Raw genomic sequence first — 15,541 nt, 5'->3', positions numbered from 1 at the left:
TTGTTTTTACGGTTCCGTACCTTATAGGAAAAAACGGAACCCTTATAGGATCACTTTGTCGTCCGTCTGTCTGTTAAGACCCTTTTTCTTAAAAACGCGTGAAGGTATCAAGCTGGAATTTATTCGTTGAAATATGTTACCTTTTTTGATAGAGGTCAAACAATAAATTATTCCTAGAATCTATTAAGTCTTAATTTCCATACTACGAGTAGTTGTTCCGCCGTTGTTTTTGCAAGGAATAAAATCTGTAAGTAGAAAGTACGCGAACAACACGAATGCATCTCGTGGGATCAGCCAAGTGATTACACGCACGAATTCTCTATTAATAGTTCCGTATTGTTTACGGATTCGAATCGATAAGCACACAGCACGTACCCCTTTCTATTCACAATGCTTCTACTGTAGATTCATTTTTAATTTTCACAACAGTTTTTTGCCATAAACATAAACAAACTTGCAAACGATATAAAAATGACGTACTAAGGTCTTGTTCATATTTTAAAAGTGATATTGCATGAAGTATAGTGTACACTTAAAGGTAACTTGATTAAGAAAGGAGTGAAGACTGAGGAGACGAAAGATAGGACAGAGGACGGAAACCTGATGCAAAGATCGTAAATGGGACAGTGACAGGGATATGACAATGATGAGAGCGTCTACATAAAACTAGTTGTCCGCGACATCGTTCGCGTTGAATTAAAAAAAAAGAGTTCAATAACTCTATAAGCTAATGATCTATGTCATCAACATACGTTGGAACACTTTGTGTCGAAAATTTTGCTATCGAAAACCAGTTGCATTATTAAACAAAGAAATCAGAGCATTTAATATAAATAACTTTTTCAACTACGATCGAAAATCGATCAAACATCCGACAAATAACGATCTCGTCACGCCGACTGATATTGATAGGTTCGATCGGGTAATTAATCCGTCGGCGCATCGCGGGCGACGCTCACAAATCACTCACTCCAACTGAGCTTAATTTCAATTCATTAGCTTAATTAAACTAATGCTTAAAGCACGATTTGGAGCGAGCTTTAGGGATACGATAAATCTTTTCACTGTGTTTTTTTTTATTTAATCATTCGTCTGTAGATTACAACGTATAGCTTCACTGAAGTTTTTTTTTACTTCAGATAAGATTCAACAAGGATTTATTAGGATGAATTGACAAAAAAATAAATAAAAGGGTCCTTTATGTGCATAAAGGAAATATTTCCCCTACCCATGAGTCCACTCCTCTCTCAAATTCACTTCCCCTTCTCATCCATTCCTTATATGAAAAGTGTGGGAAGGGGAAGCGGACTAAAATCAGACTTCAGCTGTTTTTGGGTAGCGGACACTTAAACATCGTGTGTCCTTTCTTGCTCGTTAGAAAAAAATCCTTTTCTAAAAAGTGTTCAAATTAAACCATAAATTAGGACTTAAAAAATATCACAAGACTTACATCATCAACGATATATTTAAATCGCGTGAGACTAAAGCCATATTACAAAATATTGAGAAAAGGACTTCCTATTAACTAATGGATACCCAATCTAAGAAGCAATTAAGTTTATCACTCCCTATCAGATCTGTATAAATCTAGATAACTCATAAGTGAACGAAGTACCGAATGCGAACATTTCTAACAGTGGCAAGATTAATTAAAACATTAATTACGTAATATAGTAGTTTGCATTAAATTGACGAAATTCTAAAGGTACGTATACATTGATCGTAATTTTAGAAGTAGTAACAGACTTATATCTCTGTCCTTGTTTCACTAAGGTATTGTCGGCATACCAAGTCGTCCTTCATATCGATCTACCATCTTAGTTGTCAGTCCCTTGTTATCCATCTATCTCTTTCTAGACTTCTCTACCGGTGTACTCCTGCCCACTTTTACTTAACATTCTCCTTTTCACATGCGATTCTTCCTCCTCATTACATGCCCATACCACGCTAATATTTTATTTCTCTTCACATTCTCATTTCCGCGTAGTAGACCGTAGTAGCAGACATGCTACATACATATAATAAGACCGGTCGATACAAGAACGGCGTAAAGCTAAGATTTTTTACTTTTTCTTTGACGAGTTTGTTTTGTTTTTGATGGATGTTTGTTATAATGTATCTCCAGAATGGCTGCATGGATATTACTAAAATTTGACACAGGTGTAGAACATAGTTTGGAAGAAAACATATGGTACTATTAAAGGTTTTTTTTTAATTCAGCGCAGAAGGGATCACGGGCTAGCTATTCAATTATAAGTGGCCACCGGTACCCATATTAGAAAATCCGTAAGTTATCATAAACGTAGAAGAAAAACATAAGAAAAGCAATAATAGTTGATTGTTGCAAAAAAAGCCATATAAAATTCCGATCAGGTGAAACAAATTTATAAATAGTTAAGACAGTGAACAATCACCATTATGTAGCAATTTCCAACCATCGATAACAACCACTTTGCAGCTCTTTTGTTCCTTGTTACTTATAACTTACATAATTACTATTATAAAGCCCGCGACATAAACACAAGCTTATTAAGTAGCCTATGTGTTCATCCAGATTATGCTCTACATCCATGTCAAATTACATCCAAATCCGTTGAGCCGTTTTGTACAAACATCGTTCCATTCATCCATCTAGTCTTTTGGATTTATAACAGCAAGATGAAGAACAAGGGATTCGATGGAGGAGGGATCATAAGAAGAGGAAATATTCTCTTTCTGTAAGTCTCCTCCTCCGTCGATTAAAGGTAAGCAACGCATCTGCAATTGTGGATTTCTATAAGCAGTAGTCACTTCGCTTCTAGGCGAATCCAAGTGGCTGCTTGCTCGTTTACCACCAAATAATATTTAAAAAATTATAGGTTGAGGTTGTACTGCTTAACCCTTGTATACTAAATAGACGTCAACAATTGTTATTAACAAGGCTTGTATAGATCTATAATCAGAAGTCGCGTTATACCGGGCCGTGTCTTCGGCCGTTTATCTCGAAGTAAATATCTTATATTGTCAGCCAACAAATTTGAAAGTCCTGTTCGGGCATACACAAAGATATCTCTGAATTATGATCGGTTGTACTGTTGGCTATCTCTAATTAACATCGCAACGAGTAACTGATCGATGGACGCTAGTACATTCGGCTTTTATTAAGAACAACTTCTAATTGACAGCCCTGATTAGAAATTTTTATTAGGATATTTTTAATGTGTCCCTTTGGCCTTTGACATTGGATAGGGTTCCCACAAGAGGTCGAGTTAGACAAGAATCTGTTGCACACAACGTGTTGAAGATTTATTACACTTTAATATTTTCGACTTTGAAATATAGTACTGATAGCGTTTACGTATTTTTCTTAATAGTGGTAGTAACGTTTACCATATAAATAAAACTTCTCATAGAGTAAAACGTAGATAAAAAAATGTTTAACTAAAGTTGACGAAACATAATGATTTTAATTTATATATAAATCTTTCTATGTTTTTTCTCTTAAAGGCCCTTATAAGTCTTATCTGTAAATACCGCTTATATGCAGCGCGAGTATGCAGCGTAGAGAGTGACGTGAAAATCTCGTTGTTATGTAAGGTCTTTTTATTTATTAGATTCAAATCTAGCATCGAAATCTGTCCAATTGTTTACAAATACCCAGGCACTGATTCTTTATGTAAACTTATTAGTAATCCTAAACAATTCTTACTATGTTGTTGTTTGAAGGTGTCTCCGGAACGGCTGTCGGTAACTTGGCAAAACTATAGTCTGGAAGACGACAATACTCTTTTTTTTAATTCCGCAAGGGGGGAGTCGGGGGCAACAGCCAGTGACTATTAATTTTAACTTTTAATCTCTATAGGTCAAGATAAATCTTACGATAAGCTATCCTGACATCAATAGCCCTTAATGATGGGGTTGTAATCTACCCTTGGTCAATTATTTATTGTCCAGTGCTAGAGGGTGAAACTGCGAGGGTGTATTTTAAACAAATAAACTATTAACGTCATTGTAGGTCAACCCCTAGTACTAATTGTTGATAATGGTTTATAAAGTCTGAGGCACAACTAAAGCGATATGAAAGCGAATAAAAACCTAATTTCATTATTTTTATCATCTTAAATAGTGCTTTACTAGCACTTGCTTAAGCTATTTTACATCTATTAACCGTGGGTTTCTAAGACCAAAAATTCCTGTTTAAAACATATTATCTCTGTTTTGTCAGTCATAATAGGGATGACGATATGTTTTATATCGATATTTTAGTCTCAGAAACCAAAGATAAGTATTGTTTATTCTTAATTAAATAAATTAATTTGACGTCTCTTCATTTCTCTCTAAGATATGTTTATTAATTACAATAAAAAGAAACTAAAAATTTGAAGAAAACACTATTATTGGTTACAGTTATTTTACAAATAAAAAATAATAGCTTATCGTTTAGTGGACAATTGCCTTTACTTAATGAAGGTATACAAAAAACACTGGGAAGCGACAAGTGTCCGTCAAATGTGTATTCGCCCTTAATTAAACTACCGCAGTGGTTACAGCTGCTTCCACACAGATACATTCAATGTACATTGGAAACAATGACATGTCATTCAGTTTTTTTATAAACTCTGGACCCTCCGCATGCATCGCTAATGCGTTTCTGTCGCTATAAAAACTTTAAGTCACCGTGATGATTTTTTTGTCTTTCTTTTATTCAAATCTTTATTTGTTAATTTCAATCTTTGTCATGTGTTTTCTATGTATTTATAGTCATAGATTTTCAATGTTTTTTACAAATACATATCGTTCATCTTTTTCACTCTTATTGACTAAAACAGAGACAAAAGAGTCGCGGACAACAGTTAGTGTTGTCAGCGACTCTTTCCGCGCAGAATTAAAGAAAAAACTATTAGGCTATCTGTTCATCCAGACCATTCTTTCCCAAAGTGGGCGATAACGCCCCCTTGTGGGCCCTCCAGGTCTCAAGTGGGGCGGTAAGAGACCCAGAAAGAAAATGGGGGCGTTGTGTAGAGGCCTGGGGGGTGATTTGTAATTTTATTTAGCTAGGAGGCCTCTTAGACAAAGGCTGCATGAGCTCTCGACTCTCAACAACAATTTGTGAACATCAACTAATATCAATTAAAAGATTGCTTTAACTCTAATATGGGGGCGTTAAAAAATATTTATTCTCAAAGTGGGCAGTAGACAAAATAACTTTGGAAACTACTGATCCAGACTATGTTCTACATCTATGCAAAAATTTTAGCGAGATCCGTTAATCCGTCCTGGAGATAGCATCAAATAAACAACCATTTCAACATCGCATTTATAATATTAGAAAGATAGAAAACGTAAAACAACTTACAACCATTTATACGACAAAGTACTATTAGATTGATATAGAGGAAATGCTTCAAGTAATTAAGTCAAACAAAAACGCATCTTTAAAGGAAGTGCGGAATAACTCGAATAGATGTGTCATTCGAATACTGGCCGGTTGTAATCCTTTTTATGTCATAGTAAAAATTCACATCCAGTTCTCTGTAATTGAGAAGAATAATTAAGATTCTGCAACTCAATACGACGTAAGCTTGAGCGAATGTATTGCTTTTTTTTCGATAGAATAAAAATACGATGCCCTTATCTGTTAATAGAATGCGATAAAGTGACTAAGTAATTAATTTGTAAGTTTTCTCAAGTCCTACAAAACGGAATTAATAGAAGATGTTAACAATTTATTTTTTTAAATCTAAATTAAATCTTACATCTATATAAAAGAAGGTCGTGTTAGTTACAATATTTATAACTCAAGAACGGCTTTACCGATATGGCTGAAAATTGGTGAGGAGGTAGCTTAGAGCTAGGAGACGGACATAGGATACTATTTATTCATTTTTTTCGAATGTATGCCTTGAAGAGCTGCTTTTTATTTAAGTTACTAATATTATAAATGCGAATGTTTAGATGGATGTGATGTGGATGGGTGGGCTACACTAATGAAGTTTGTTATATATCCACGCGGACGGATTCGCGATATATTATAAATGCAAATGTTTAGATGAATAGATGGATGTTTGTTTGACGGATCTCGGTAAAATTGGCAAAGTTGTAGAACGTAGACTGGATACTGGAAACACATAGGCTACTTGTTATGTTTTTTTTTATTTCGCCCGGACTGAGTCGCGGGCGACAGCTAGTATAGAAATAAAAGGAACTTGACACTAAATTTGTATAAATTAGTAAAAAGAAATTAATTAAAATACAAAAATATATTTCTCGTCTAAGCAACATAATGTTAATTTTCTTGCTTACATTAATCCTATAGCGCTAGTGATTGAAAAATAAATTCTTATCGATATTGTCGATAATTAAATTGAAAAATCGTCGCCGACGGCGTACAAATTGGGCGTAGTGATAATGACAAAGCACGACCGTCCGAGGTGACGAGATAGGGGATAAGGGAGAGAGCCGGTTCGATGGATGGGCCGATAATGTCGATAATGTGGCGGTCGCGCCGTGTCCCCCCTAATTGAAACATATCGTCTACAAGCGCGCGACGACAGCAACAGACGACCCCATCACTGTCCACGCTTGTCCATTAAGGGGACGACTCTACACGAAAATTTTATCGACTAACTCTGGGCTAACAACTTTAAACTTTTATCGATAAGTTTAACGCTGATTGATGTTGGAAACGAGAAATCACTATTTCATTGTTTGATTATCGCGTACATTTAATTAACACCTACGTGGGGCAAAGTTTTGTTACAAATGGCGCACGTAGGAGTAGCTTTTTCAACGTTAGGTCGAAAGGTCTGTGTTATCATAGCGGTCAGGGTGGCCGGACGAAATGATTAAGAGACGGAAATAACATCATTAAGATTGATTTATTAGTACTGTTCTAATAGGTACAATTATTTACTTAATATTGTTTTATAAAATAAATATTTTGTTTAAAAATGTCAAATAATATTTTAATATAGAGTTACCAGAAATTCTTTGATAAAAATAACCACATTTTATTTATTTTCGACTCTGTAATCGTTATTTGATATATTTTTACAACCTAGTGACTGTAAAAATAGAATATCTTATTAATTTAACCGATAGGGTTGTCAATCGATCCGAGATAGTCTTCGATAGATAAATTTATCGATATTTTCATCATACGTTTAGATAGTAGAATATTATCGCTAAGAAAAAAAACGCAAGCAATTCAATATATTTATTTACATAATTCGGACTGAATGGAGATAAGATAAATAAATATATGAGAATCATTTAAAACCCGGAAAATCTTACCCACTGTTTCGATAGATGTTTGTTAGAAGGTATCTCCAGAACGACTCAACGGGTCTCTCTGAAATTTGGCATTGTTGTAGAACATAGTCTGGATGAAAATAGGGTACTATTTTTTTTTATTCCGCGTGGACGATGTCTCGGATGGCAGCTAGTGAAAACATGAATTTGTTTTTTGCATGTTTTTTCCAAAAGATAGTTGGCAGCGGTGGGATTCGAACCCACGCCTCCGAAGAGACTGGTGCCTTAAACCAGCGCCTTAGACCGCTCGGCCACGCTACCCGATAACAAATGCTTTGAAATACCTAAACGAAATGTAATTGCGTTTTCAATGTCCATAGTTATTTTTATCTGTAGACAGAATGTAAGAGAAAATAAGTTCTTGATTTAAAAATTGCTTACGATAAAAGTATTGATATTATTTACAATAACAAAAGTGTTACATTCTTGTCGATAAAATATTAACAACGAAATATCGATAAACAACAAAGAGATCGATATCGATAAAGTATCGATAATGAATGCAAACCGATTACGATTAAAGCACAGCATGCTTCCAAAAATCTTCGACCTCGCCTCATTATTCTATTTATTTTTAAAAATGTGATCCGGCAACGAGCAACACTAATAAATATGATAATTTAAATCTTCAATTACATTGATACGCGAACGATTTATCTGCATCAGCATATTTTATTTAACTTATTATTAAATAGATACAAAATATTACATACCTCGGCACGGTCAAGGATCGATTGCAATTTTTATATTTTTACGTTAATATTAGCTGTCGCTCACGACACGTGCGTAATTAAAAAAACCTAATTAGTAGCCCATGTGTTCTTCCAGGTTATGTTCTACATCTGCACAAAATTTTACTATAGCAAGATCCATACAACCGTTCTGGAGATATCTTTAACTAAACATCCATCCAAACATTCGCATTTATAACATTAGTAAGATATAAGATTGTGTTGAATATATTTTTCGACAATATTATTATATAAGGTAAACTTCCTTTAAGGAAACGAAAACATATTATTTTAATTGCAGATTATGTAAAATGTGGTAATAACGATGTGTTACAAAAAGTGATTTTCCCGTACCGGGAATCGAACCCGAGCCTCCTGGGTGAAAGCCAGGTATCCTAGCCACTAGACCATACGGGATACGAGTTAATATTCGAAATTCCGCAAAAAGTCATATGACCCCTACTCATAAACAAAATCATGATATACATATTAATAAAATTGGAGTGTGTATGTAACAAAATTTCATATCTGCATTGCTGATAACTACAAACTAATATTTAAATGTTTGTCTGTCTGTCTATCCGTAAATCCGCGTTTATTCCTGGTAACCTCTGAAACAGCTAGGCCGATTTGTCAAGACTTTGAAGTCGTCTACTGACTATATGTTCAGGTAAATCTTAACGTCTATAGCGAGCTTTAGTCGCAAAAGCAGAATAATTCTCACACCTAGCTAGTTGTATTACAACAGTTGTTCTAACTTATTTAGTAAGTAGAACAAAGCCACTGCGATGTTGGATATAGGCAATTATGTTGTCCTACGTTATCTTCGTCCCCGGTGGCCCGCGCCCTCAACCCTAGCGCGGCCGCTAATGGGAGCTGGAGATAATTGGCTATTGATTCGGTACTGTGCAGGCTCGCCTCTCTAGGGTTGTCAATTCAGGTCATCTTTATGTTACATTACGCTAAGGGCTTTACGAACTTATATTTAAGAGTTCAATTTAAATGGACAATATATTAATAAGTCTTAAAAAAGCAGTTGTCTATTTTTACGATATTTGTTTTCGTAGTTTGGACACTATTGCTAGTTTTAACTAACAAAATCTTTGGTCATTAGTTTTGATCTACACCTTTATATCTACACCTATCACATCGGTTACAATGAGCTATTAACGGAGTACTAAGAATGCATATTAGTTTTTAAATTTATGTTTTTGACAGCCCTAGCGTGGCTACTTTAAAATCCACCTCATTGTTAGTAGATAACCCGTTCCAGTATATTTTATGGTTAGACTTTCTAATTGATTAGTTTATTTACTTTGAACATAAAACATGACGGCAACAAAAGAGAATTATATTAGTACGTTATTTAGCTTTTAAATAGGTTTGATGATTTACAATTATCTAATTCTCAAATAAACTCTTGTTAATGTTAAATAAAAGATTAACAACCAACCAAATGGATGGAACCAACGCTTTCAGAGATTTTTTTTTCTTTTTTTCAGGCAAACGAGCGGCGGGAACACCGGAGGATCAACGACACCCATGGACATCTGCAACACCAGAGGAACTGTAGATGCGTTGCTGGCCTTTAAGGAAATGGTATGCTCGCTTCTTGATTGCACAGAATATATAAATATGACTGTTTTAATACATAAATCTTACTATTATAATATTATAAATGTGAATCTGTTGAAATTTGCCACAGATGAAGAACAAAGTTTGAAAGAACACATAGGCTACTTATTAAGTTTTTTTTTTTAATTCTGCGCGGACGTAGTCGCGGGTAATAGCTAGTATTACTATAAAATGTTTCAATTTCAATCATCACCGTTTATGGTTTTATTGAAAAGAAAATAATCGAAAGTCAGAATGAAGAAATCTCAGACGCAGGCTTCTTAAACAGCAATGGTCACTGCGGTAATAAAACTTTGGTCCTTCGAGCCAGATCGAATGCGGTATTCAAAATGGACGTCAGCGCAAAGTTTCAGATTTCAGTCGCATTGTGTGCGATGGCGCGTGCGATGCCCTCAACCAATCAGGGCGGTTTATTTCCCCACCATCCGATTGGTCGGTTTTGTCGTCGCAGCGATTGTAATCAATTTCGCGCGCAATTTGTTCCGTCGTATACGATACTACGGCGATACTGTATCAAAGCAATTACGATGTCTACTACTTAATTGTGGTCAAGATAAAGGTTTTATTGACTTACTAAACAAAAGACAATCATTTTAACTTCTATTAAATTGGAATTCTTTTATTTTCTCACGGTTGTCGTTTAGTGACAATCTTGCCTTTCAAAATCGTGTGTTCACTAATTATTTAAATAGATTGGATTGTCTATCATATATGAAAGTTAAAGGTCACGGTCAAGTTAAATAAAAACATGTTGGATTGACCTATTTAAAACTATACCTTCATAACCCAACAGGATCTTTTATGATTAAGTAACGACAGAAACTTTATAGTATAGGAGCTAGCAACGTTTTCAAGAAATAATTTCAGGTCAGCTGATTGTGTGATATGCCCTTCCTGCTCTTTAGGTTAGAGTCTAGGCAGTTGTGTATTATTCAAACTTTGAAAACTCTCCTTAGCAAAACAAATGACATAACTAAATTTTGACAGATTGCCAATTCTAGTTCCAACCACACCATCTCGATGGCTGACAATCCACAACCGTGCGGTTTGCGTGAACCTTCCTGCATCGCACAGAAGCGTTGTGGAATGGTCTATCCTCGGCGATATTTCCAAACGGCTACGACTTAGGGTCCCTTAAGGCCGGTTATGCATCTGCGGTTCCTCTGGTATTGCTGATGTCCAAGGGCGTCGTTGAACACCTTGGTGTTCCCGCTGCTCGTTTTCCCCCTTCTGTTATAAAAAAATGAAGAAATGTCTTATTTAAATTAACTTTTAACATTCTTCCATTTTCTTTTTCACTAAAAGAGGAATACAGAATATTCATATAAGGAAGTATTGTAAATAAAGTCCATTAAAATGAGAACACGACCATGTTAAATTATTCCAAAGTACACTTAAATAAAACTATTTTAATTAGAACTATTCAGTGAGTCGCGTACGAGCGTAAAGCTATAACGAACTTACTTGTATGGAACGCTTTAACGAATTAAAAACATTACTATTCTTTGTACAGTATTGTACTCTATCACTTGGTATTAAGGTGTCTTTTGGCTGTTTGTTTTACATGCTTTAATTTCTCATACGGTAGCTTGTGACCTCTTTCACACACTTTGCTCAGTAACACCTAATTCATATTACATTTAGTAATTATACAAGGCTTATAAATGTAAAGGTAAACTAAGAAACTTAATCAATTTGCCTTCAGATTTTAAGACTCTACCATACAAACTTTAATTATATTAAAATATTATACTATTCGCAAAGACGTACTTGAAAATTGAAATGCAATTAATAGTAACTCTATGAAATTATTATTTGAAATTGAAAATTATTGCTTTTAATTATAATTTTAATGTTCTTTAATATTTGATGATACAAGAATGTAATAAGCTAACTGTATGATTTAAATATTAGTTCCTGTACATACATTCTCGTTAAATAACGATGTTGTTTGTAATTAAAAAATGCATCACTTCCTAATTGGTTAACAATAACTTGTTATTCACAAACCGCTTTTTGGAATAAACCATCATCTCCCGTATGGTCTAGTGGCTAGGATACCTGGCTTTCACCCAGGAGGCTCGGGTTCGATTCCCGGTACGGGAATTTTTTTTCGAATAATTATTTGAGTTGTGGTATTTATTTAAAAAATAATATGCAAAAATATTGTGATTTATTAATTTTTAATATGATTTAATATTCCATTTTAATATTTTCCCTACTTTATTATTTTAGTCACATTTTATTGAATTTTTAATAATGATTATTTGCTAATAAATTTTATCGATAAATAAATTGATAGCCATATAACATCACTATCAACAACCGACACGGGGGTCAACGGTTCCGTTGCACGGCGTCCCCGCTAATGTGTCATGTCGCGAGACTCGCGGTCGCTAATGAGCCGCGTGTCGCGCGTCCCGAGCGTGACGTCACGCGACACGCGCGCTACAACGTCCAGTGTGTACTGACCCTAATTGTCACGACTCCAGGAAAAATCAAACATCGTTTATATTAAGGATTCTATCAAATCCTACATTTTTGGTATTGACTATCATTTCAGTTCTATTAACCCACTAGCTGTCGCGCGCTAGTCCATTCGAGAACTTAATTAGTAACCTATGTGTTCTTCCAGACTATGTTCTACATCTACGGCAAATTTCAGCAAGATCCATGCAGCCGTTTACAAGATGCCTTCTAATAAACATCCATCCATCGATATAAACACTCGCATTTATAATATTAGTAAGATATTGACGTTGACTATAAGTTTACAAATGATATGAATTTTAGGGTTAACTGTCCAGTTATTGTTCACACGAATTATTCTCTTATTTATTCACTTTTTAAATCACTTATACATGGCAAGTATGTGCTTAGAATGCATCTATATACTTATCTGTGAAGTACATAATGCTAACCTAAAATAATTGTATAACATCACGTATGAAAAACGTGACATAATTGTTTTTTGTAACATAATATTCGTATGTAATTTATAGAAAATTTCTTTATGTACTGCAGGTTATTCGTTTGAACTGAGGTAATATAACCTAAGTTATTTCATGTAGCAATTGAAATCGAAACAAGTTTCGTATTACCAATGTATTAAAATTTGTTAGATTTTAGTTTAAATTCAAAGCGCCGACTTAACATTAAATGGTATTATAAACCAAATGGTAGCATGTCGTGTGATGAGATGTATTGAACCAGTTATTTCGGCTTCGGAGAAAGTGCGTTTAATATCTTTGAGGATAATTGGGCCGGCATTACGACATGGAAGACCTCACTATGTTTAGGACAGTGGCGTAAGTGTTAAGATTATGCGAATTGTTGTTGTCCCTCTTTTTTCAACGATAATGAAAGAGATGCCAATGTTACACTTCATTGGAAATCTAATTAATATCTGTCCCCAAAGTAGTGTATAAAAGTTATTATGAGTAAAAGAGTTGGCAGCGGTGGGATTCGAACCCACGCCTCCGAAGAGACTGGTGCCTTAAACCAGCGCCTTAGACCGCTCGGCCACGCTACCCAGTACTATAAACTTCGAAATAACTAAATTAAATATGTAACACATAATAGTTGCAATGGAGGAGATATAAAAATATTTGGCATAATTCCAAAATAGAACTTGGCACATGTTAACTGTCTATTATTGCTATTAGATTTCATTTACCGTGAATTTCCGAGGCCAAAATATCTATATAGAACATATCGTCATCATTACATTTGACAAAACAGATATAACAATATGTTTTAAACGGTGATTTTGGTATGAGAAACCCACGTTTAGTTAATAATCAAATAGATTTACATCTTTAACCGCTATCGCTTATGACTTAAGCAGCGGTCACTGCGCGTACCCACGCTCGCGTTAAACACTATTTAATTATAATCCATATCCGAATCCGGCTGAATGTAATTGCATACATTTCATACGAAACATAATAAATAACATAAAATGTTGACATATACTTGATCGAAACTATTATAATAATTGATAATTCAATGATTTCTAACATAGAATAAAATATTTATTACATTTATCTATCCGTAATGAAGGCAATTTGATTATTACGAAGAGAGGGATTGAATCAAACGTATCAATTGAACTCAATTAAAATTATTGTAAACTCATATCCGTTTAAGGTAAAAGAATATTAGCTACCAAAATACGTAATGAACTTGTTAAGGAAAATCGATTATTTTAAATGAAATTCGAATGATTTAACGGTCTCCTTTGAAGATTTTTAATTGTAAGTAAAAGTTTAATTGAATACATTATCTTAAGTAATGTTAGCTAAGTTAAATTCTTAATTTATACTAAATATGAGATATCACTCAAGGGTTGCTTACTAACGTAATGTCTCAAATTTTAATGTTAATATAATGTTAACACATTTGAGCAATTAGAAAGGGCAGGAAATTAAACTAATTTTAAAACTATAGAATGCAGATTAAAATAATTGATTATAATTAACTTTTAATATAAATTATAATTTTAATGTTTTGAACATTTGTAATTGCTTTTAATAACTTCCTCAAACACATCGCAAATGTTTGATTGATTGTTTTTAGAGGAAGTTTTTTATTATAAGTAATTAGAGAATATGAACTTCCTTTTGAATTAATAAATAAAAATTCTAACTGACATTTAAAAGAAGAATTAAAAGTAGAGTAAGAGAGTAAAAAGAAAGTTATTTTTAAGGTTTTTCAGGAAGTTATAAGTAACTACTACTAGTGCTAGGCGTCATTTGTGTATAATTCAAGACTTAAGGTATTAAAAACTTTATAAGTCTAAATAAGTTTAAACTAAATAATTTGTCTGACCTTTCTATGGGTTATCCCCTCAGTTTTTTTAATACGACTGACGTACGTTAGGAAGAAAATTTGAAAATGTGCCAGTGTATTGACGCATTACTAGCCTTACTAAAATTTCGACATTTATGTCCCCTCACTATTCATTCTGACATTGGACTTTGTAACGAAAGCACGTCATTGGCGCCAAAGGATTCTAATTAATAATGTCTAAAAGTGTATGCGTAGATTTGTATGCATATAAATTACATTTAGACATCCTAAAGCCTAAACGTCAAAACCGATTTTAAAGGGTCAAGTGTGAGTCGGGTTTTCTGATTTTGTAAGCAACAAATCATGTTTATCACGCAGATACGTAGGCAACGGTTAGTTTATAAAAAGAGACTAGATAAATCGTCTTTATGTTTTTGTTGAACGTATCTGGATGTGGAATCCGACTTTCGTTGAGATAACGTTAAGATCATCGATCATACGCTGCGGTGCGCCGGCCACAATTTATTAGACATCGCTTCTTACAAATACCTCGCCATTGTCCGCTCTACTACAAATCAATCCTGATGAAGGAGCACTTAACAACATTAAGATCGGTTAACATTAGTGCTACAAGTTCAATGAAGCAGTTATTATCTTTTTAAATGTGTTTAAAAAAGTATTTTAAATACTAAACATATTAAAAACATTCTATAAAATCCATTGAAGCGTTAATAGCCTAATGTTTAAGGGTACGGATTTCTGATCACGAGGTCGGGGGTTCGAATCCCGCTATTCCACTATTGTCGTAAACCATATCCTGGCACAAGCCTAGAGCTTAGTTGGAATGTTTAAATAAATATTAGTAAATTTACAAAAAAAATCTGCTAATATTTTAGAAAAAAAAACACAGATTTATTTACAAAAGCCTCAGTTTAATATCTATCCCTTCGCACCCTTTTTTACAATACAAGAATACAACATAGTAGAATACAATTTTACGGAAAGAATAGGAAGAAGTAGAGCAGTCGGAAAAGGGGACACATAGAAAGGGGCATAGTCTCTTATTCGTTCCTCCCTCGATTAAAGGTTGGCAA

At 34.1% G+C, this 15,541-nt stretch overlaps 4 non-coding genes across 4 annotated transcripts; 1 reads left to right on the top strand and 3 right to left on the bottom strand.

Annotated features, from left to right (window-relative positions):
- Nucleotides 1–7,469: 7,469 nt before the first annotated feature.
- TRNAL-AAG (transfer RNA leucine (anticodon AAG)) lies at nucleotides 7,470–7,551 on the bottom strand. Its single transcript has one exon. It is a non-coding gene; the product is annotated as a tRNA-Leu (tRNA).
- An 815-nt stretch (nucleotides 7,552–8,366) lies between these two features.
- TRNAE-UUC (transfer RNA glutamic acid (anticodon UUC)) lies at nucleotides 8,367–8,438 on the bottom strand. Its single transcript has one exon. It is a non-coding gene; the product is annotated as a tRNA-Glu (tRNA).
- A 3,252-nt stretch (nucleotides 8,439–11,690) lies between these two features.
- On the top strand, nucleotides 11,691–11,762 carry TRNAE-UUC (transfer RNA glutamic acid (anticodon UUC)). Its single transcript has one exon. It is a non-coding gene; the product is annotated as a tRNA-Glu (tRNA).
- A 1,344-nt stretch (nucleotides 11,763–13,106) lies between these two features.
- Nucleotides 13,107–13,188, bottom strand: TRNAL-AAG (transfer RNA leucine (anticodon AAG)). Its single transcript has one exon. It is a non-coding gene; the product is annotated as a tRNA-Leu (tRNA).
- Nucleotides 13,189–15,541: the final 2,353 nt, after the last annotated feature.

Source organism: Papilio xuthus, unplaced genomic scaffold (genome assembly GCF_000836235.2).
Source record: "Papilio xuthus unplaced genomic scaffold, Pxut_1.1 DF826961.1, whole genome shotgun sequence".
Lineage (NCBI taxonomy): Eukaryota > Metazoa > Arthropoda > Insecta > Lepidoptera > Papilionidae > Papilio > Papilio xuthus.
The sequence above is the reverse complement of the archived record's forward strand: the minus strand, read 5'-3'. Positions and strand labels throughout refer to the sequence as shown.